Source organism: Leuciscus leuciscus, assembly GCF_965113295.1.
Source record: "Leuciscus leuciscus genome assembly, chromosome: 1".
NCBI classification, from domain to species: Eukaryota; Metazoa; Chordata; class Actinopteri; order Cypriniformes; family Leuciscidae; genus Leuciscus; species Leuciscus leuciscus.
This window is the reverse complement of record NC_138725.1, coordinates 69,061,243-69,084,208: the sequence shown is the minus strand read 5'-3', so window position 1 is coordinate 69,084,208 and position 22,966 is coordinate 69,061,243. Positions and strand designations below refer to the sequence as shown.

The 22,966-nt window shown below is 38.4% G+C and overlaps 1 protein-coding gene and 1 long non-coding RNA gene across 2 annotated transcripts in view; one reads left to right on the top strand and one right to left on the bottom strand.

Annotated features, from left to right (window-relative positions):
• Nucleotides 1-22,966, top strand: part of LOC309510877 (kelch-like protein 10) — a 127,841-nt gene that overhangs the window by 19,806 nt on the left and 85,069 nt on the right. The gene's annotated exons all lie outside the window — the stretch shown is intronic.
• On the bottom strand, nucleotides 6,835-7,665 carry LOC309511397. The gene is made up of 3 exons (XR_014210594.1): nucleotides 7,569-7,665; nucleotides 7,089-7,460; nucleotides 6,835-6,923 (listed from the first exon to the last, which is right to left on the bottom strand). It is a non-coding gene; the product is annotated as an uncharacterized lncRNA (long non-coding RNA).

Genomic DNA, 22,966 nt, shown 5'->3' with positions numbered 1-22,966 from the left:
TAGTGGGACGGAGGGCATGTGGCGCCACACTCAGGATGAATGGCGAACTGCATTGGGGGGGGCTCGGATTTCGGGGGCCTCCCGTCGGGCCCCCGAGGGGGTTGGGGCCACTCGACCCCGCCCGCGTCAGTCGGTCATTCGGGGAGGGTCGGCTCGTGGCGTCAGCCGACCCCCCAAAAATTTCGGGGGGTCGGCGCGCACGTCCGCCAACCATCGTCCGCGAACCCACTCCCTGTGGACCGTTTGGACGCTTTCTGAAGTTCGGGACTAGCTAGAGCTTGTTTATAGAGGATGCAGGACAACCAGCTAATAAAGCATTACAGTAATCCAGTCTCGAGGTCATGAATGCATGAACTAACTTTTCTGCATCAGAAACTGATAGCATATTACGTAGCTTAGCAATGTTTCTAAGGTGGAAAAAGGCTGTTTTTGTAACATATGAAATATGATTTTCAAAAGACAGGTTGCAATCGAGTATAACACCCAGGTCTTTTACTGTAGAGGATAAAGTAACAGGACATCCTATGATGTTAAAGTTGTATTGTGCGAGGTTTTGTGGGCGGTTTTTTGAACCGATAAGTATTACCTCTGTCTTGTCTGGATTTAATCAAAGAAAATTACGCGTCATCCAATCTTTTATATCTTTAACACACTCTGTCAATTTGGAAAATTTAGCGTTTTCATCCGGCCGTGATGAAATATATATTTGAGTGTCATCAGCATAACAATGGAAACTAATTCCATGTTTCCTTATAATATTTCCAAGTGGCATCATATATATTGAAAATAACAGAGGGCCTAATACAGATCCCTGCGGCACTCCATAGTTTACTGGAGTTATGATCAATTTTTCTCCATTTAAATAGACAAAATGGTAGCGGTCAGATAGGTATGATTTGAACCAGCTTAGTGCTTGTCCTTGAACACCAGTATAATTTTGTAGTCGATCTAAGAGTAATGTATGATCTATAGTATCGAACGCAGCACTAAGATCAAGTAAAACTAGTATTGAGATACAGCCTTGGTCAGAAGCTAAAAGTAAATCATTTGTGATTTTAACGAGCGCAGTTTCAGTGCTATGATGCGGTCTGAATCCAGACTGAAACTTTTCATAGATATCATTTTGTTGCAAGAAAGAGCCCAGTTTCTAATATTTTAGACATAAATGGAAGATTTGAAATGGGTCTATAATTTGCTAGATTATTATGATCTAATTGTGGTTTCTTAATGAGAGGTTTTATAACTGCCAGTTTAAATGTTCTTGGAACATGACCTAAAGATAAAGACGAGTTAATAATATTGAGGAGAGGCTCTTCCACTACAGGTAACACTTCTTTCAGTAGTTTAGTTGGTATAGGATCTAATAAACATGTTGTTGTTTTAGATGAAGTGATAAGTTTATTGAACTCTTTTTGTTCTATAGTTGTAAAGCACTGTAATTGTTCTTGCGGGGTGATAATTGAAGCTGAATTATAAGGCGCGATTGAAGATTGAACGTTTACAATTGTGGTTCTGATGCTTTCTATTTTCTCAGTGAAGAAGTTCATTAAATCATTACTACTGAACTGTAACGGGATATTTTGTTCGGGTGACGTCTGTTTATTTGTTAGTCTAGCCTCGGTGTTAAATAAAAACCTTGGATTGTTTTGCTTGTTTTCTATTAGTTTGCGGAGGTGCTCAGCCCTGGCCGCTTTTAGGGCCTTTTTATAACGTGACATACTGTCTTTCCACGCGATTCTAAAGAATCGATGTGTATTTTTTAATATTGCACTGCCCTTCCTTATTATCCTCACATCAAATAAAATAGGATGATGGTATTGTAATCGATCCATCCATTTATGTTGAATATTCTGAGCTTTATATTTTCAGAGTCAGCATATATGCATGAGCTCAAAGTGGCTCACCATTGTCATCAGGATCAAAATTGACTGGTTACCTTACCTGCTTTTGACATGTGCTTTGTCGTAACAGCAATCCTCGAGAGGAAGGCGTTGCACTGCTCCACCTCTTCCCCAAGAGTCGAACCAGCCCCCTCCTGATATGCTCCACTCCATTTAGAAAAGAAAACAAAAAAGAAAACCTAAGTGGCAACAATCTTATGCAGGATTTCAGGGAAAGAAAATGTCATGGACAATCATTTTTTCTTACCTCACATTTGAAATCATGAGCTTTGGCATGAAAAACAGAAAGAAATGGCCTCATGGTGAGGAGATCCTGAAGCTCAGGGCATTTCTCTGTCACTCTCTGGAGGTAAGGCCAGTATTTGCATGCCACATCCATTGCAAAAAATGTAACTGGCTTACAGGCCATTTGCTTTTGTAGGTACAGGGGGTAGGCAAAAATCTCCCCCCTGAACATATTGAGGGCACGAAGGAGAACCCCATGACGACATACAGCGAGTTCCAGGCCCTCCTCGTCTGTTTTTCCTGAGGACTTCTGAGACGTTTCATGCGCCGATGACCATTGCCCTCCACAGACACCTCTTCCAGAGACCTAAAACATGGAAGATGAACAGTCCAAACTTGTTCAAACAAAGTACTCTGTAGGACGTGGTGTTTTATAGGTAAATATAGTGAAGTTGTGCAAGTTTACATGACTGGTTGAGGTATGGACATAGTCCACAAATTTTGCAACGTCATCATCATTCGCGATGAACACGCCATCAAAGATGGCTTTTTCCTCCGATCTAAATAAAAGAGATACATATTAAAGGTGCTGTAAGCGATGCCACGCGTTTTTTAGGCCAAACATTTTTTTGTCACATACAGCAAACATCTCCTCACTATCCGCTAGCTGCCTGTCCCCTGAACACACTGTAAAAAAACACGGTCTCTGTAGACACCACAGGCTCCACAAACGGCAACAAAAAGAAACTGGGCTCACCCGCACCACGAAACACAACAAACAGTGTTCCAGCCAATCACCGACAAGAAGTATTTGAGGGTGGGGTTTAGGGGGTTAGTGCGCGTGCACATGAAGTGGGTGTGTGGAGGAGAGAGAAGCATGAAGAGGGAAGTTTGAATTATGGCCGAAACACGACATTCCGATGAACAAATTGCAAAGAAGAGGGACAAGGATAAGGAACGCGTGAAGTCCCGAATTTACATCGGAAAAACCTTTTAAAGGTGGGAGAACTCCGCCGGGCAGAAGGGCTTCCGATCCACATTCAGTTGCTCTGTTTTTGCAGAACAGGTAAATCCATATTTCTTTCTAAATTGACGTTTACATCCAAGGATGTAATTAGCTAGAACTATGCAGTCAGCGTTAACTTTGGTGAATACAACATATATGTTTCTAGCAGAGCTCAATCTCTATTGTAAATGATCAAGCAAATTCACAGTAGGGCGACAATTTGTGTGAATGATTGTTTTCATCCACTGTTTGTTATGAATTTGAATGTTCATTTATAGGCTGTTGACAACTTTGACTAAATTTGTTTACGCCGCCGCCGTTGTTTATGCTCACTGGGAAACGCGAAGCTACGTTATCTTGCTATTATTGCGTCCTTGTATGGGAGCTATAGTTATAGCTTCAGGTGGCAAAACGATTTTAAAATAATGTTTCTCTTTTTCTGCATTCTGTTCTGCATTATATAAAACCCTTTATCTAACTTGGCGACATTACACATTGAATGAAGTATCAGTAAAACTTAACTTTGTTTGTAATGACTACTTTGACTTTCCTTTATGCCGGAAGGGAGGGGAGGAGGGAGGAGACGGGATGAGGAGAAGGGAGGGTCTAGCTAGCCTCCGTTTTGTTTGACAACAATTCGAATGTCAACAAGAAGTTACGACTCCCGGCATCGCTTACAGCACCTTTAACTTTAAATATTCATATGATTTTGAATTCACAGCAGTTTCTTTCAAAGTAATGGACCGTCAATGCACACACAGTACCTTGCTGCACTCTTGAATCTGTAGTGCTTACGGTTTCCATCAACGGATACTGCAAGCATGTCTGGGTTGCACGCTGGGCAGTCAAAGTGGTCCTCCTGGCATAATTTGTCCACTTCGAATCGGACAGCTTCCCACTCCAAGAAGCTTTTCCGGAAGCTGTCTGCTGTGATGTTTCCGCTCTGTTTCAAAGAAGAGTTCAGTAAAAGAGAACAAAAGAGAACAGTAAAACGGATCAAATTAAACAATATACTACACTGAAGTAAAATGTTCTAAATGGATACATTTTGGGATGTTTGTACAAACTTTGTTACCACTCCTTAGAATACATATCAAAGGAAATAAACAATGTGTAAACTTCACTCATACACTATACACTGGTGTATTTGGGGAACCTGGCCATTAAACATACAGGATATTGTTTGACATTCAGTCTAAATCTATACGCAAAGAGGGCTACAACGGCTTCCATACTGTTTAGAATTAAGCCTGTGCAATGTTTAGCCCATTAATCCAAGGGAACACTTCTGGGATCAGGAAATTATATTGGGGAGAAGATGTCAAAGTCGGTAGCCATTGGAGTTGAATTTGAGATCTTCAGAATGACCTGTTTTTTCATAAATGTCTCAGTGCAAACTGCTGATGAGAGAACATGCAGGGCAGGACTTAGGTTGGTGGAGGCCCCTGGGCTTGAGTCACTTTCGGGCCCTACCTTCTAGGCTATACATTACTTTAAATAGAACACAAATGATACATACACAAGCTATGTATTAGAGCTACACAATTCTGGATAAACTGAGAATAAAAATAGAGATCACAATTCTGAACAAACAACTAAACAAAATAACATAATTTATGTTAATTGCTGAAGTCTATTAAAAATGTTTAATTAATCTGAATTATAAAAAACAAAACAAAAAACTTTGGTTTGAATGAATGATTCAATTCCTCAATCAAATACACTTGCTTCATAGATGAATCAGCATTTTTGAACGAATCTCCTGAATGAACGATTCAATGACAAATGTTTTTTTAAAAGTCATTTGTCGCCATCTGGTGGCGTAACAATATAATCGATCCAATCGTTATTTGAAGTGCAAAGCTACTTTCAAAAGGTGACTGGTACCGTAGACAGTGTTACATGTTAAAAAAAACGTAATAATTTATTTATATGACCACTGATTGAAGCTTGAAAAAGTTTTTTCCAATAAATAAATAATGATTAAAAAAGTTCAAAGTGATCATAAGTTTATTGCAATGCACAAATGTCTTGGTCAGAATGAGAATAAAACACTTATTTACCTGGAAAACATATGTTTTGATTGTGGCATTTCTTTGAGATTTAGAATCCAGTATTCCTATAGGCTAATTATTGTTTCTTTTATGAATTTAATAAAGAACTCTGTCTCGTATTCTGTCCAAACGATCCATGTAGGCTACTTTTGTGTCCATTCGTTTTTCCTTTTTTAACCCGTAATTGAAAAAACGAAAAATGAACGGTTGTTGTCTTTTTAAAACGCAAAGTTGAACACCAAAATTTTTATTTGAACTGGCTACACCAACTGCTGCGCAAAAAAGTAAATATCGACGCATTTTCAGATTTTTGTTTATGACTTTTTGCCCCTTTATTAAACATTTAAAATATTCACAAATTAATATGGAAAACATGTCGATTTGACTGGTTTTCTAAGGCCAAATTAGAACATGGAATTGATGTTTTTCCCGCAGTGCTGAATGAGAAGAGCCATTAATATTATTAATAAACTATTGTTTTGGCTAAAATCACATCTCCATCTCCGCTGTTAAGCAGATGCGCTTTTGGAGAGAAATGCACCTTTCATACGGATTAATCAGAAGGTATTAGCTTTCGATTCGAATTTGTTCGATTTAAAGTGGACATTTCAAGCTTTAGCCTACATAAGCTATATTTTGTTTCAGTTCTCGCGCTCCAGTTCACGGAGATCATGAAAGCGTCTGATTGTTTTATTTTATTTTACAAAAGCACAACATTTTCTTGTTATTGTGAGTTTACACAAATAAAAGTAGATGGGAATAATGTATTATTATTTTCTGTATGACAAGAAATGATAGAGTAGCCTAGGCTATTTTAAGTTGTTTCCACTGTTGATAGGAAAATGCAAGTGTTCGCGCTCGCGCCTCCGTGTCATGCAGTGCGCGCTCCACACTCAGCTTTGTTCCTTTTTTGCATAAAAGCGTCTTCTACATATAGCCTATTAAATGTTATGATAAAATAATATTAAATTATTATTATTTGCGTAGCTATACATGGACCTCAAACACACCGCGTCTTCTAAGTCAGGTGACTGTAAATGCGCAAAAACGGTTTCCATAGCAGTTTTGCGAAATATTCCTTTTTCGAATTGCCTGAAAAACCTCCTCATGAGAGCGTAAAAACTTTTTTGCGATAAACGGGAGTTTTTGCGAAATTGACGTGTTTCCATTGTGCTTATTTTCAATTCGCAATTTCAATTTGCGCAATTTGAAGGGTAATGGACTCCAGGACTCCAAGTGGCTTCACATGCTTTGCATATAATCTGAGGCAATCTGAGATCATATCGCCCTGGAAAAAGAAGGAAATATATACACAAAGTTAATTCTGACAGACCAAACTGTGTCATTCTGACAACTGATATGGGAACATTTGACTAAGGATGGATCAGGAGGACACTTCTACAAACATTTTGTAAGACACTCTATAGGAAGTCACACTTTTGTCAGGCAAATTAACTATCCCCATTCAAACAAAGGTTAATTGTTTTCCTCCACATAGGTGGGCCCAGCCAATCTAATCAACACACAACCTATTGACACCTCTGGATTTCCATCCATGATAAAGAAAATCAGAGAAAATCAAAAAGAAAATTCTACAGAAGTGACCCCCACCCAAACCCATAAAGTTCTTCTTACCATTCATTGTAAACACAACTATGGACTGTCCTGCGATGACACTGGACGATACTTGTAGACAACCGCATATTGTCTCTGGCATCTCCAAAGGAACAAGACGCTCTTAAAAAAAAACAAAAAAACACATGGATGAGAATTAAACAATAACATTTATTTACTGGAAACTATTTTAAACAAGATGCACTTGACGGCTTCATCGACCTATCAGAAAACAGCATTTCGTTTTTCAGTCAAGTCTAAGAATGTGACTTAAAAACTACAACTTACCACACTGGGTTAGAACCCTCTCCACAACACAAGTTGTGGGAGGCAATGGATGAAAAAATGCAAGTGTCATCGAATCCCTGTTGTGGAACACTTGACCTTGGTGGACCCTGACATCACACTGGCCACAGAGGAATGGGTGTGGTCGGCAGTCACAACAACGGATAACGGCTGGACCATTTCCACAATGTTGGCAGATCCGAGTTGCCGCATGTTGTCGAGCCACCATGGTGTTGACCAGTCGGGGTCTCTCTTTCTCCCACCACCCTGATATGAGGCTCTTTCGAGTCGACCAGTCTGCTGAGGCTTGAAGTGCCATTTCATCTTCATGTATGTCCTCACCCAGTGAGCGTTTAAGCTCTTGAAGGAAGGACTCTGTTAAAACAATGCACAATATTTAAAAACAGTAGCATTGAACAATGGCGATTTTATAATAAATGAACATACTGTTTTGAACCAGTGAAGTCAAAATAAATAACACACCTGCAGTAACGGAAGGAAAGTCAATGGTCATTTCCGCACTGGTTTCCGGAGCCCTGACATGAGAGACACCAGTCTTTCGACTCTGGCTGTGACTGGGACCTGCTGTAGCAAAAAAGCTGTTGCTTTTTACACTCAATGACACAAACTTTACCTGATGCTAGGCACAGGTACGTAATAATAACCTCAGATATATTCTAATTCAGACCCATGACTTGTGATTATGTTTTATACCTTTCCAAGATACAAAACTAGATCTGGAGTCTACATTTTAATAAACATTAATGTAGAAAAAATCGTACCTGCTTGTTTCCGGGATGATCTGGGCCTGCCGTAAATAATGTTTCCCTCACTGTCTTGCTGTTTGATGGCCGGCTGGTGGACGGATTACTGGTGGAAGGCTGACTGGTGGATGGTTCTGCTTCCTGGTGCATGCCAATGAGCTGTTGGAGGTGAGCTTGATGTTCAGCCTGATCAACAAGGTCACTCATCTCATTCAGGAGACGGTCCATCTCAGGATCAGACATGGTCAGTAAGACAGCAAGAGAGAGAGAACACAATACAACAGTAGAGAGAGTAACAAGATACAAGACAAATGTGGCTCTTAAAAGTGCCTTTTTTTCGATGTAATGAGGTGATGTTTTTTTTTTTAAAGGACAGGGATTAAGGAACCTGCAGAGAAAGAGAAGAACAAATCCAAAAAGAATAGATCACCAAACTACATATTACAATATGAATAACTACTAGGCTAAGAAGTTAAGTAAATGGTGCTCTTGTTCATTCATGCAATCACAATATCATAAAAAATTAATGGCTTTAAAAATAAGTTTTTGTGTGAGCTTTAGGGTTCATGATATTTTGAACACATCCTTGTGTTTGGATAAACAAACAGGAATAACATGATCAGGATACTTGTATAAACTTTGCCTTGCCAGACTTAAACTAATATATATTTATATATATATATATATATATATATATATATATATATATATATATATATATATATATATATATATATATATCCCCAATAATCCCTCAATAAGCATTTACACGTCCAAAATAAAATTATGAGTTTATTTCCACACAAAATGGACTATATAGGCGCTTGCAACAGACTCATTGCCACCAAAGCGCTTTACAGATTGCCTCACATTCACCCATTCATTCACTCATTCATACACCGACGACGGTACCCTGTCCTGATATATATATATATATATAGGCCTACAACATGTTTTTTTGTTTTTTTATAAACTCGTAATTGTATTACTTTTGGACGTGTAAATGCTTATTCATTTCTCTTTCTTATGAGACTGTTGTAAGCGACTTACTGTGGTGGAATCGCGCTGGGCAATGGTTTCTGCGATGGTCGCACACAGTGACGTGTTGCACAAAATTGCGCCAAAATATCAATCATAATTAAAAAGTACAGTCTTAATATTTTTTTATAATATTTTTTAATATAATTTTAAAGGGTCAGCATAAATGTCTAAGTGAAGGAAACACGGGTATATGTAGCCATTACATTTAAACACACCAGAATGCATCCATCACTTTGCCAAAGGATATGTCCATATTAAGCAATATAAACATTTCTGCAGTAGGCTATTTAATTTATTACAACATCATAATCAGTATTGAGATGAAAGTTCTATAAAAGTAGGCGAATATTGTTTATTTATTTTTTTTGTCGCAAAAAAAGCAAAGTTGTAGGCTCACAAATTGAAATACCATCGGCAAAATATCCCACCTAAATTAAGGCATGTTTTAAGCCTACAGCAAATATGCAGTCCTGCAATTATGTCGTTTTAATGTAGGCCAAAATTATATATATAAAAAAAGAGAGAGAGAGAGAAAAAAAAGTCGTGATACCGATTTAGTCAAGGGTTTCTGCCCTACGAAAATGTATGGTCACCGCGCCAATGATTGTAACAGTATATGCGCCGCACGCTACTGTAAAATGCACAATTGCAGCATAATTAATCGCCTGAAACCATACTTTCCAGCTGGATGGATAACCCCCATTTCGTCAAAATCCAAAGATGAGGGATTTGCATTCAAATATCGGACGACCCTCTCCGTTGTCAAGCGACGAATAGGGGGTAGCTACCCTCAACGTCGGCTTATGGACGTGAGGGGGAAATGACTAAACGGCAGTATGTGACGAATAGGGGTGAGACCGTGTTGATCTGGAACCCTTTCAAAGAAGGGGGTGGAAATAGCAGAAGAAGTCCTACAGTATATAGTTTGTATATGCCTCTTATTCAGTCAAATAGACTATACAACAAGATAGACTGTAATAGTAAGAAACGTCCGCTCTGCATCCACCAGCACTGAGACCTTAGCTGGGGTCAGTTAAACCTTTTGGGAAATCCTGGTAAATATTATTACTTTATTATTTTAATGATTTATAATAAATAAATAAAATAAGAACCGTAGAACTAAAAGGACTATTATGAAGTGGGTGTTTGATATTGTAAACATAAAATGTAATAATTTTATGTCATCTATAATGCCAGTTGTGTTTATGGTTTTTACTGACTGATAAATACATGATTTAAGAAAACGAAATATATTATTGTAAATGAATAAAGAATAATTTAATTGTATTATGTGAACAGGTATTATACTATAGTAACAAACAAATCTGGGGTTAGAAAAGATTATACCTTAGATTTAACTAAGGAGACGTTTAGGGTGAGAACTTCTGATAAGATGATTTAATTATTGGGTTAATTTTTGAGGATTTAAAATGTGTGTGGTGCCACCAAATACTGATGTAACAAAGTGTGAACCTTATTATAATGGGGATGTAAAGATAATTTATAGTAAGAACTTACTGAAAATAATGTTGTTGTTTTTGCTTTTGAAATATTTTTAAATCTTTATGAATTAAAGAATTCATTGGCTTCAGTGGACTTTGAATGTATATAATATATTAAGGAAATTAAAATATATGCTATGCTAATTGAAGAAGAAACTCTTGTGACCGTAGGGCATGTTAAAAGATGAACTTGTACATTTAATTTAAAATATAAAATGTTTAAAGATGGACATTATTAACTTAAGAGATTGTTTGCAAACTTTACAATGGGAACCAACAAGGAACAAATTGATTTATTGACTTATATAATTTATGTTTGAATATATAGTGTTCTCAGATATTAAGGGAAACATTAGAATAATTACTCTGGATACAAAGGTTTAATAACTGGATTATTCTGATTATAGTAAATGTATGAAATGTAACCATAATTAACCAGATAAATAATTGTAGGATGTGATATGTTTATGCAACAATTACTACAAAAGTTTTTTTTTATATTTGATGGTACAATTATGATATCTGAGAATCTGTTAATGCTTAAGAAATGATGGATTTAGTGTAAGATATTTGAATGAGAAAATGAGTTGCATGACAATATTTGACCCAGAGGTTTGGAACTGGACGTTTCAAGCAATAATAAAAAAAGAAACCTTGTGCACTGTTTGAACATTGAATACATTTCAAGACTGGTACAAACCAAGGGGGATGTTTAAACTAGTAGTTTGGGCAAGAAAACCCATCATACCCCAGAGATACTAACTTTGTGCCCTAAAGGCCGTAGGAGATGTCAGCGGCTCACGTTTCCACGTTTCACCTGGAAGCTGGGCTAGGGGTGGAGCCGCGCCTCTAAGGGGGGACCGGGTGCTTGAAGTACTGGATTTTTGTTGGGATCCAAAATGGCCTAATACATGATAAACAAGCAGAGCACAAAGTTTTGCCCCTTGATAAATAAATAATTTTAATACAATTACAAAAGAAATATAATTGATTATTTCTGTTATGGGAACCAGAAAACAAAACTGGGTGAAATATTGCATGAACTGTAACAAACCAATCTATTTAAGAATGATGGACAAATGTCTATGTTATTGGTAAAGTTTGATGAAGTGAACAAAGTTTGTGCTACAATTATGAGAAGGAAGGATAAAGAGTCAGGATAATTGCATGAAGGGGGTGTTGTATAATATCAAGAAAATGCAATTACCTGCCTCCTTATTTATTATAGATGCCTTTTTGTTACACATATTTAGCCAGTGTAATGCATTGCATTCAATGTTGTTATTTATTTTGTTTGTAAAAGATGGCTTATATTGTTTTGGCATAGATGTACAGTAATTGGTTATGACTGTGCCAACCCATGTTAAGAGGAGCAGAAAAGTGCGATTATGTGTGTGCGCTAGAGGACTCCTAGAACTTTAAATGAACTCAGCCATCTTAGTTGAGTTTACTGTAGTTCAAGGACATGAAGAGGTGGACCGCTTGCACCTGACTGGAGAAGGATCTGGGAAACTTTGGAGGAGTGTCAACCAAATGCCAGTTGTAAACAAGGAGTATAAAAGACTGATGAACTCTTGGGATACTGATACGCCAGAGCCCCCGACGCCTAGAAGCCCAGAGCAGAAGAGAAGAAGCCCAGAGCTTACTACACCTTTGTTTCAAAACATGACTATTGTATTTTATACTTAAACGATTAAGTTGTATTCGCCTTTTATATTTTTGTTTATTATAAAAAGAAAAGTAACCAATTAAAAGAAATTTAATTGATTACAAAATCTGCCTACTGAGATTTATGATGCTGGAAGACTTTTAATGAGAACATACCACAGAGGAGTCTTCTGACCAAATTGTAAGTACCTTTTGAACGCTTACGGTTTAGGTCAGATTTGACTTTCTTTACCTTACCTGAGAATAATAAATAAATAGGTAAAAGGTGTTAAGAGTAAAGTACACACCGTAAAACAATAGGTAAAAGGTGTTAAGAGTAAAGTACACACCGTAAAACAATATATATATATATGAGATTCGAATTAAACATACAAGTGCACATTCAATACATTTAAACACGCATCTTTTTCACAAGTGAGGGATAGCTAACATTTGTCCTAATTATCTGTTCATAATTCATATTTTTGCTTCTACATATAAAGCGTGAGATGATAAATGAACTTAGCTGAATGAGTAATATGATTGTCTTTGCAGGTAGAGAAGAAACCAGAGCGGAGAACGGACAATGATGGTGATCAGCAGAGATGGCGGATGGTAGTGATTGATTCACTTCCGTCGCAACGATCATTAGTTATTAACTTAGGGGCCGCTAACACGACACCGTTTTAACAGAAAACTCATAAGTTCTTTCTGCGCAAACTTCAAAAACGCGAACCAGTGAGAACGCCGATGACGTGCACATGCGTATTACGAGTTCAGTCTGTAGGTATGTGCATTTGAATATATGTGTAGTCCTTCCCTACAAATCAACCCTCAACATACTACTTGTCTGGCCTTAAAATTAATAATACAGAATTTTTATGGCTTCCACGTAGCCACGCGAACCGGAATTATCCCGACAACGCTTTATCTGTAGAGAGGTAAAGGGAGGGGAGGGAGGCCTTCACAGGGAAGAGCCTAGTTGACATTTCAGGACTGCGCTATCGTCGCGTCCAGGTGCAGGTCCTTCATCAGATCTGGATACAGCCTGGATCCGGCGGACTACGGTAAACCTCGGGATAAACGGAGACTAATATTGTTGTGGCAAATTCATAGTTCCTTCTTGGCTCAGGTCTCAAAGAAGTATCTCAGAGTCGAGGTTCCAGGTCAGAAGAATTAACTTTATTGTACAAACAATAAAGGAGAAGCCGGCTGGCCATCCGGACATCCAAAGTTACATTGGCCAGTGTTCATGTCTTATACTTTTTTCATATCATCAAGTCTCCAATAGATACTCTCAAATCTATCTCTTCCCCTCTGTCACGCCTGGTGACCTTGACACAATTAGCTCTATTGGTCAAACATCTCAAAACCTTACATAATGGTGTCCTGTTTCATACAGTATTTTGACACCTTGCATTTCTTATGCATACTGGGTATTTTTCCATTCTCTCATCCTTTCCAGACCTATTTTTTCATGCTTGTAATTTTTCATTGCATCATACTTAGACATGAATCAAGGGAAAATTCTTCAACATATCCCCCCTTTGGGACTAATCCAGTCCCACCTTCATTTCTGTCCCAGAATGTATCTACATGATCAGGCTTCTCTCCAATACCTTTCAATCATGGCCAATATGGACCATCCATCTCTCTTATCAATAAGCCCACTCACGAAGGTACACCCTGGAGGAATAGTGAGACCAAACATCTCTGCCCCCACTTGACCAGAGCGGAGTAAAAGATCCCATCTTCCTTTTCTATTATCAGTCTTGAAGGGATAGATTACTTCAAACATTTGATTTTTCAGCATAATCAACATATCTCAGTGTACAGACTTGAAGTCAGAATTGTCCCACGGTGCCAGAGGAACTGCACAGGCGCTTCCGGTGGCCTGGAGTGCTATCTGGGTTGCTCCATCGTTGCCAGAGGTGCCCTGGGCACTATCTGGTGTTGGAGCAGACAGCAGGTTTTTAAACCACCAGTTGAGTCTGCCCTTGCTGGTCCGGCAATTGGTGACCGCGCTTGTAATTAATTTCTCTGTTTTACCCCGTAAAAACATTTTACAGTAGTCTAATGCATATACTTCACATTTAATTCATAAAAACTTCAAAAGAACTCTGTTATAATGAGTAAAATGATTAGTTAGTGATAAAAATAGTAAAAACATTCTTATCTTTTCCCTTTATATCTGGTTGCATTACTTCGTACCACGGGCAATGACCTGCTTCAAACCTTGTATCATCCCCTCTCATTCACATATTCATATTTGTGACAGTTAGTGTGATTATATGTAAAAGTATTCTCAGCAGGATTATAAGTGTAAAAAAAAAGAAAACACTCAGGAAGGGGTCCTTTATAAAAAATCAAAGAAACAATTAAAACCCCTCTAACTAACTCCCTACTCTACCCATGTTCTAATGATCTGTCTAATTTTACCCCAAAAATAAAATACACAGTGTGGCTACCTCCCTCTCTATCAAAAACAGTGTAAAATTGTTAAACCCAATAATTGTAAAGTAAAAAAGAAAAAGAAAAACAAGAATAACAAGAGTAACTTCCTTTCTCCTCCACCAGGACTTCTTACAGGAAGTCGTCTAGCTCGTCCAGTCCTGGCCCAATTAGGTTCACTCTTGACTCGAGTCTGTGCACCCGATGTTAACTCCAGATGGTTTGACTGACACATTAATCATCTGTTTGGTGGCCACGTTGGCTAGCATGGATCTGAGAAAAGGCACAACACAGCAGAACAACAAAAGAAAAATGACAACAGCCACAGATATTATTATTCCCACCTTAATGAACCATTCTTTCCAGGACCCAAATATACTGTAGAGTCAAACCACTATCCAACGTGTCTGTCTCTCTCCGCATTTTCTTCTTGTCTCAGATCCTTCAGCTTCTTCATGGCCCTAGAAAAAGCTCCATCAGAGGCTGTATTATTTGGAATAAAGGTGCAACAGTCAATTCCAAACATCACACATACCCCTCCTTTTTCTGCCAGTAGTCAATTCAGAGCTTGTCTGTTTTGCCATGTCATTTTGCTGGTGTATTTTTAGCTGATGGCCTAAGGCATCCATTGCTTGATCTTAGTCTTAATTGTTCTGTTGATTGTCAGAGCTAATCTGAGATGGCTTCTTTGGTAAAAATTTTTTATCAGTTTCTGCTCCTTGGTCTGCTGAGGGTTCTGCTTCGACCCATCTGCTAAATCTATGAAAACTGTATCTGTATCTTTTTCCTCTTACTGATTTTATCATGTCCTCATAATCTATCACTAGATGTTTGAAGGGTCCTTCTGGAACTGGGATAGAGCCTATTGGAGTTGCTGTTCCTTTTCTGACATTATTTTGTGAATCTTTGTCTTTTTTATTTTTCAAATTTTATTTTTCTAATAATCTCCCCCATCTGAAATTAAAATAGTAAAAAGGGTTGCTAGTGTAATTATTTGTCTTATAATACCTCATTTGTCCAATAGTCTGAAGTTGAGGGATTTGCTTATGCCTTCTTGACGAATGATATAGACTTAATTTTATATTCAATTATCTATTCTAAATTCCAAGGTGCAAATACAACCAATTGTAAATTGGTAACACAACTCTGATAACAAAAGCTACTGCAATGTGGCATTCCCCATTTGACAGTGTCTAAATGTTTTGAATAACACAGCTGGTCGATATCAGTTGCCATTTGATTGTGTTAAACACTGCTGTCATAAACCCCACATTTTTCAATATCTAATAGAGAAAAATTTCTGGTCTGGACATGCTGTCGTTTGAAAAACCATTATCAATTTCTCTTATCTGATTTGTCATTCATCTGTTAATTTAATTTCTCTTCAAAATCTTTTCTTCTGTTGCTTATGAGATGCTCTTTTAAATGGCTGGAGATTTTAGCATAATCTCGAATTCATGACCAACAATATTAACATCCTGAAATCCCTGATAATGACAGCATTTGTGATAGCATGTGTTTGTAATTTATGTAGTTACCATTTTTATTTCTAAACCTAAAAAAAATAACTATTGACCAAGATGGAGTGACCGGCACCATAGCTTTATCATCCATATTTTTTGTTTTTGAACATATTATGTCCTCTTTTTTTCCTGATAGAGAGCTCAGTATCAATCAAGCTTATAAAGCAGAGCCCAAAAGCTCTCTGTTCAACATGGACACTGGACAACATCATCAATTATCTAATTATGCACTTACCCCTAGTTGGTTAATGCAGTAGTAGTCCCTCACTATGCTAAGTTCAGCGTCAGTTGTAGTTTTTTTTTTTTATGCTTACATCTGGACTAATGTCTATTGAAAGAAAGCATTAGAGAGTGTCAGCTTCACAGAATATAGAGAACTGCTGCTGGACCAGTGAATAATCAAAATACAATTAATATGGCCAATCAATGAAATCTGAAGCGGTCTCTGTAGTGATCATTGAAAACGCATCACCTGTGCCCACTTAGTAAAGGATGCAGTCCTTCTGCTTGGACCAGCGATCAGTTGAACTGGTTGGGCTGCTGTCTGAGTGTTTCCCTCCTCATCCGATGCACTTGATCTGTCAGTCTTTGTTGGCATTCAGGGGTCTGGTGTCATGTTGGGACATAGTGGTTTGACTCTGGATGCTGTTGTCTCTCTGCCTCTCCTCAGTCTGGCTTTTGGCCAAGCCACGGAGTCTGCATGATGATTTTGCATGATGGCAGGATGTTTTCTTGGTTGTTTCTGCATCAACACAGTCTTTGTCCATACCAGCCCCTCAGAAGTTTCAGCTTCCTCTTCCAGAGGGGATGAAGGCCCACCAACCGAACGCCTCTTCTTTTCTCTGCAGCCGTGTCCTTATGTTTCTCGCTCTCACTTGTTGCACAGTCCAGTTGCTGTTGGTTATGTTGAGGGAGCCGTCCCAAGTGCTGTCTGGTGTCATCTGGAAATTGAACACTCAGAGATCCGCATTAATCAAATTCATCCTTTATAAATTCTGCAACCATCTCTTTCAATTGTCCCTGAATTTCAGAAGTCTCATCTGGTTGATAACAGCAGTTTCCCCATGCAATTCTAATAAAGCAAGTTCTTCTTTGCAGAAAAGAGCAAGCATTTTTCTTCTTTGCAGTTTGCAGAAAATAGCACCCTTTCAATCTATCTAAGTTGCCTTATTTTCAGTCACATATATAGTATTTTTATCACTCGTTATATCGATCCCTACTCTCTCAAGCATTTTAGGATTAAATCAATGAGTCTCATTACTGTGAAATGTGTATAATACAGTATGGCTGTTAAAAATGTCTGTTTAGCGTGATCACCCAATCCTGCTCATTCAACACAATGCACAAGTTATTTTAAGTTAACGGAATCCAAAGATCTCAATTTCTGCAATGGCTCAAATTTAAAACTGTCTCGCAGGGACAACAAGATGCTTCACAGGCCATGTCTATATATAACCGGTCAATCATACCCACATCTAGCATGTCTCTCTCTATATATATATTTTATCTCTAAATGTCAGATATTTCTATAAACCTTTTTATCAATTATTTGATTTTCCTCTGGGAACTACACAAACCACTTATACTAAGGAGAAAACTCCAGTGTTTTTGATGGCCACTAGTTTGCGCAATCCTCCATATCAATCCCTGTTAGGCCTGCTTATTAATTTAATTCCCCCATAGACCGGTCAACTAACATTTAAGCAATTTTTATATTTTCTTTCAGGTTAATTTCTTATCAGTTATTTTTATTGGTGTTTTCTTGGTATTTGTGAAATTAGTCTACTTTTAATTGTTGATCATAAGAGTTGATCATTAAAAGTATTATGTTCCCTCAGCTGGTCATTTTGTTTTTAGGCTTCTTTCTCCATTTCTGGAGGGTTGTCCTATAGTATCTCTGCAAAATTAATATTCTGATCTTGGTATCTCTACAGGTGTTGATGCCATTATAATCTTAATTATTATCAGTGTGTTTCACTCCTTTTTAGTATACCTTACTAACCCCAGCTTGCATCTATTCTTAACTAGTTTTCAGACATTGGTGGTCAGACATTTATTAAGATATTTCATTAGTCTTTCTCAGGTATTTTAAAAATGCAGTTCCTCTATTACAGGTCCACTGGTGGGGACGACAGTTACACATAAAATCTCTCAAAGTGTTGTTCAAAGTGTATGTTGGAAATTGTTACTCACTTTCTGGTTTATATGCTAGTCAGAACTAGGAAAGGTGAACTCTTTCTCTCTGTCTCCCTCCTTTCCTTCTTCACACACACACACACACACACACACACACACACACACACACACACACACACACACACACACACACACACACACACACACACACACACACAGTCTCACTTTCTTCTTGCAGCCCCTCCTTTCTGCCTCTCTTTCTCATATCACAGTCACAATTTACTTTTGGTATATGAGAGAGAAACATGTGTTCTTTCATAATTCTAGTTTCTCTTTATAAATGAATATCGTTCTTTTTCAAACAGTCCTAATCTGTGCATTTTACGCGCACACACACACACACTTTTACTTTATTTTTCTTGTAACAATGAAGAGGCAAAGCCGAATTATTTCTAATTAATTTTTGTTTAAGATTTGTCTCCCCGTTTCCTCTCCTGCCCCTCCTATTTGTCCATCGTTGCAACATTCTCAGTTGTTACTGACTGCTCTTTTTGACAACTGACTGCACTTCTGTCTTTTTCATGAATTTCTACCAACATATGACTGGTATGTTTGGGGTTGCTCCTCAAAACTACCACTACCACCAGTTTTTCCAGTGTCCAATTATCTACCTGTGCTGGTCTGATTTCTCCTCCCTGTCTGACTTCAAAGATTGTGTCACTCTCCCATTTCACTGACCTAATGCACAAACCCACCTTTATGTATACATTTCTCAGAATGGTTGCCACTTTCAATTCTCTAGGCAAATTCCTCCTTTCCTTCCTTTTCACATATGGAATCCATATTGGATCTATCTTTATTTCGATGGCTGTGAGCTGTGGGTTCAAAAGAACTGTTTTTGGAAGATTAAATTTGTTCAAATGTGGTCTCAGGGCTTCAAGAGTTACCTGTTTTTTTTTTTTTTTTTTTTTACATCACGCCAATCCACCCAGGGCCACTTTCGTTCAACCTGGTTCAAATTTGTTATCCCTGTCAATTTTTTCAAAAGCTCATTCTTCCCTTGGTCTGTTAACTCCTGTCTCTGTCCTTCATTATCTGTGAACTCTTTTTCTAACCAGAAGTTATTCTTAATACCTTTGGTTAGTTTTAATGCCTCTTGAAAATCATTCTCATCTTTTCTTTCTTTCTGCAATAGTATCCTCTGCCTCATAATTATCTCCCACTTTAGACAACATGTGTACTTTTCTTCAGGTGTCAAAAGGTCAAAAAAGTCTATCACTGTCACTTCTCTCCCTCCTTATTTCATTATCTCAATACAAACGCTTTCAATCTGCTATAACGTACACTCATACACCCGGGATTTCATACACAGTCACACAGCCTCACACATACAGTCGCACTCAGAGCCACACACACACACACACACACACACACACACACACACACACACACACACACACACACACACACACACACACACACACACACACACACACACACACACACACACACACACACACAAAGCCACTCTCACCCGCAAAGCCGCTCTCCCACACGCCGTGCTGCTCTGACACACACACACACACACACACACACACACACACACACACACACACACACACACACACACACACAAAGCCGCTTTTCCACACACAGTGTCGCTCTCACACACTTATTTTATTATTTTCCTATTTTTCTTGTAACGAATGAAAAGACAAAGTCAATCAATCAAACTTTTGACAATATGGGCTGTTTCCCCACTCGGATCACAACGCTTACAGTCCGGAAGATGGCCAAATAACCGACAAAGCCAATTTTGGGGAATATTCTTTGTTCTTTGATATCTTGATTTTTTTATTTTTCCTGTCATCAATTTTTATTTTATCATCCATTAAACATTTAATAACACTGTGTAAGAAAAAATGAAGTGAACGTCGAAGATCTCAAAAAATGAAGTTTATTACAGCATAGTAGTGGCAAGGTACACGAAGCACCTTGGGTTCACCGGCGTCAGAATGAACCCAGAACATCCAAATCTCAAACCTTTTATCCTGTTACAGTTTACAACTCTTAATGTAAATGAAGTTGCTCTTGTTGTAACAGCTGTGGTCTGTATGTTAATGAAGTATTGTCTGAGAAGATTCTCTGTGTCCCACACCCATTCCCATTCTACAATTGACTACCATTTGTTCAGGATGTGATCAACCCAAATGGTCAACTCTTAATGTAAATGAAATCAGAACAGCAAAAGGTTTAGGTGATAAAATCTATCTGAAGTGGATCTTCTGTTAAAACAGAACGGTCAAATGTTTAAGGTGACAAACTATTTGAAGTCCCTGTAATCAAGATGGTTGTCGGTTGCCCTCTGTGATACTATTTACATATTACTGAGATTGGATGTAATTGTCTCTATATGATAATTAAGCTCTTTTAAGTGAAGGAACATTTTGATATATATATATTGGAGTGGAAGTTGTTGGGAACAGACCATAATTTCTTATAACTGATTCAAAAAATTATTTCTTATAAGGGTTTTAGTTCATATGCCGTCTGACTATTAAAGTTTTCTTAGCCTGACAAATCTCTTTTCACTGCGCAGCTTCAAGGCCACTCACACACATCTAACGACTTAGGGCAGACCTAATTAATCTGACCAGCTCAACTACAAGTTTCAAAACACAGCCTAGTCAAAAAGCACTCTCTCTCTGTCTCTCCATCCTTTCTAAATATTCTGTTCAAACACAATTCTAGCGCTTTAAATTTCTTATATATATATATATGATAGTTATTATTTCTCTCCAAGTCGACTGTTCTACTTATATTTTTAATGAGAATTCTCTTAGATAAACAAAGACACTTTACTTCACACACAATGCACTTTTTGCATACAAACAACGCGCTTCTCGCGTACATAAAGAACGCACTTCTGCTTTTAACGCGCTTCTCGCGTACATAAAGAACGCACTTCTGCTTTTAACGCGCTTCTCGTGTACATAAAGAACGCACTTCTGCTTTTAACGCGCTTCTCGCGTACATAAAGAACGCACTTCTGCTTTTAACGCGCTTCTCGCGTACATAAAGAACGCACTTCTGCTTTTAACGCGCTTCTCGCGTACATAAAGAACGCACTTCTGCGTTTAACGCGCTTCTCGCGTACATAAAGAACGCACTTCTGCGTTTAGACAAACAACGCGCTTCTCGCGTACATAAAGAACGCACTTCTGCGTTTAACGCGCTTCTCGCGTACATAAAGAGACAAACAACAGACAAAGACACTTTACTTCTTCACAATCACACTCCTTGCATTCAGACAGACAGCAGACAAGACGAGCACTCTCTCCTGCATGCAGACAGACAAAACACTTAATGCATGCACAATTTTCTCAAGACCTGAAATCTACCCTCCTTTTACCTCCTTAATAATTTTAGGTTCTTTTTGGTGAGGTCTCTTATCTAAAGCCATGACCATTTTTTATGGTGCACCTTTGTTTTGTCAGGCCACCTCTTGTCTTGACCCCTTTTCCACTCCTGGCTCGGGCTTCGCCAATTATCTTGTGGCAAATTCATAGTTCCTTCTTGGCTCAGGTCTCAAAGAAGTATCTCAGAGTCGAGGTTCCAGGTCAGAAGAATTAACTTTATTGTACAAACAATAAAGGAGAAGCCGGCTGGCCATCCGGACATCCAAAGTTACATTGGCCAGTGTTCATGTCTTATACTTTTTTCATATCATCAAGTCTCCAATAGATACTCTCAAATCTATCTCTTCCCCTCTGTCACGCCTGGTGACCTTGACACAATTAGCTCTATTGGTCAAACATCTCAAAACCTTACATAATGGTGTCCTGTTTCATACAGTATTTTGACACCTTGCATTTCTTATGCATACTGGGTATTTTTCCATTCTCTCATCCTTTCCAGACCTATTTTTTCATGCTTGTAATTTTTCATTGCATCATACTTAGACATGAATCAAGGGAAAATTCTTCAACAATATTAGCATAGACGCCATTCTTCTTATGATGTAACGAGTACATCAGGATTTATGGGAAGTGTTCCCGGTTCCGGCTGACCTAATCTATGCAGCCTAACATTGAATTATAAAAGTCTATAATGTGTTAGGTGTATGCTAGGTCAAAGAGATGTGTTTTTAGTCTAGCTTTGAACTGACAGAGTGTGTCTGCTTCCCGGACAATGTTAGGAAGACTGTTCCAAAGTTTTGGTGCTACATAGGAAAAGGATCTACCGCCAGCAGTTGATTTTGATATTCTAGGTCAACTGGTCGGAATTTTGAGATCGCAATAGACGTGAAGGACTATAATGCGTTAAGAGCTCGCTCAAGTACTGCGGAGCTAAATCATTTAGTGCTTTGTAAGTAATCAGCAATATTTAAAAATGTATACGATGTTCAATAGGGAGCCATTGCAGTGTTGACAGAACAGGGCTAATATGGTCATACTTCCTGGTTCTGGTAAGAACTCGAGCTGCTGCGTTTTGGACCAGCTGTAATTTTCTTTAATCTTCTTTAAGCGCAACGGAGCAACTGTGTCGGATCCTGACACATGTTGTCTAACTCCAATATTATTCATTACAGCGAGATGGTCTTTCTGCTGGGCCTTAGGCCTGCCGCACCTCCAACGGTGCCTTTGGTGGACTATGCATGGCAGAGGCGTCCTCTTCCCTGAGGCAGGCCTAAACCTAAAACAGCACTGACACAGGGTCGGCTCAGATGGGGGCACGACCAAGTGCTCAGGAAGCTGGCAGAGGTGCTGGAGAAAAGTCGACAGGAGGCAAACAACCAGAGTCCATCAGAGAGCCGA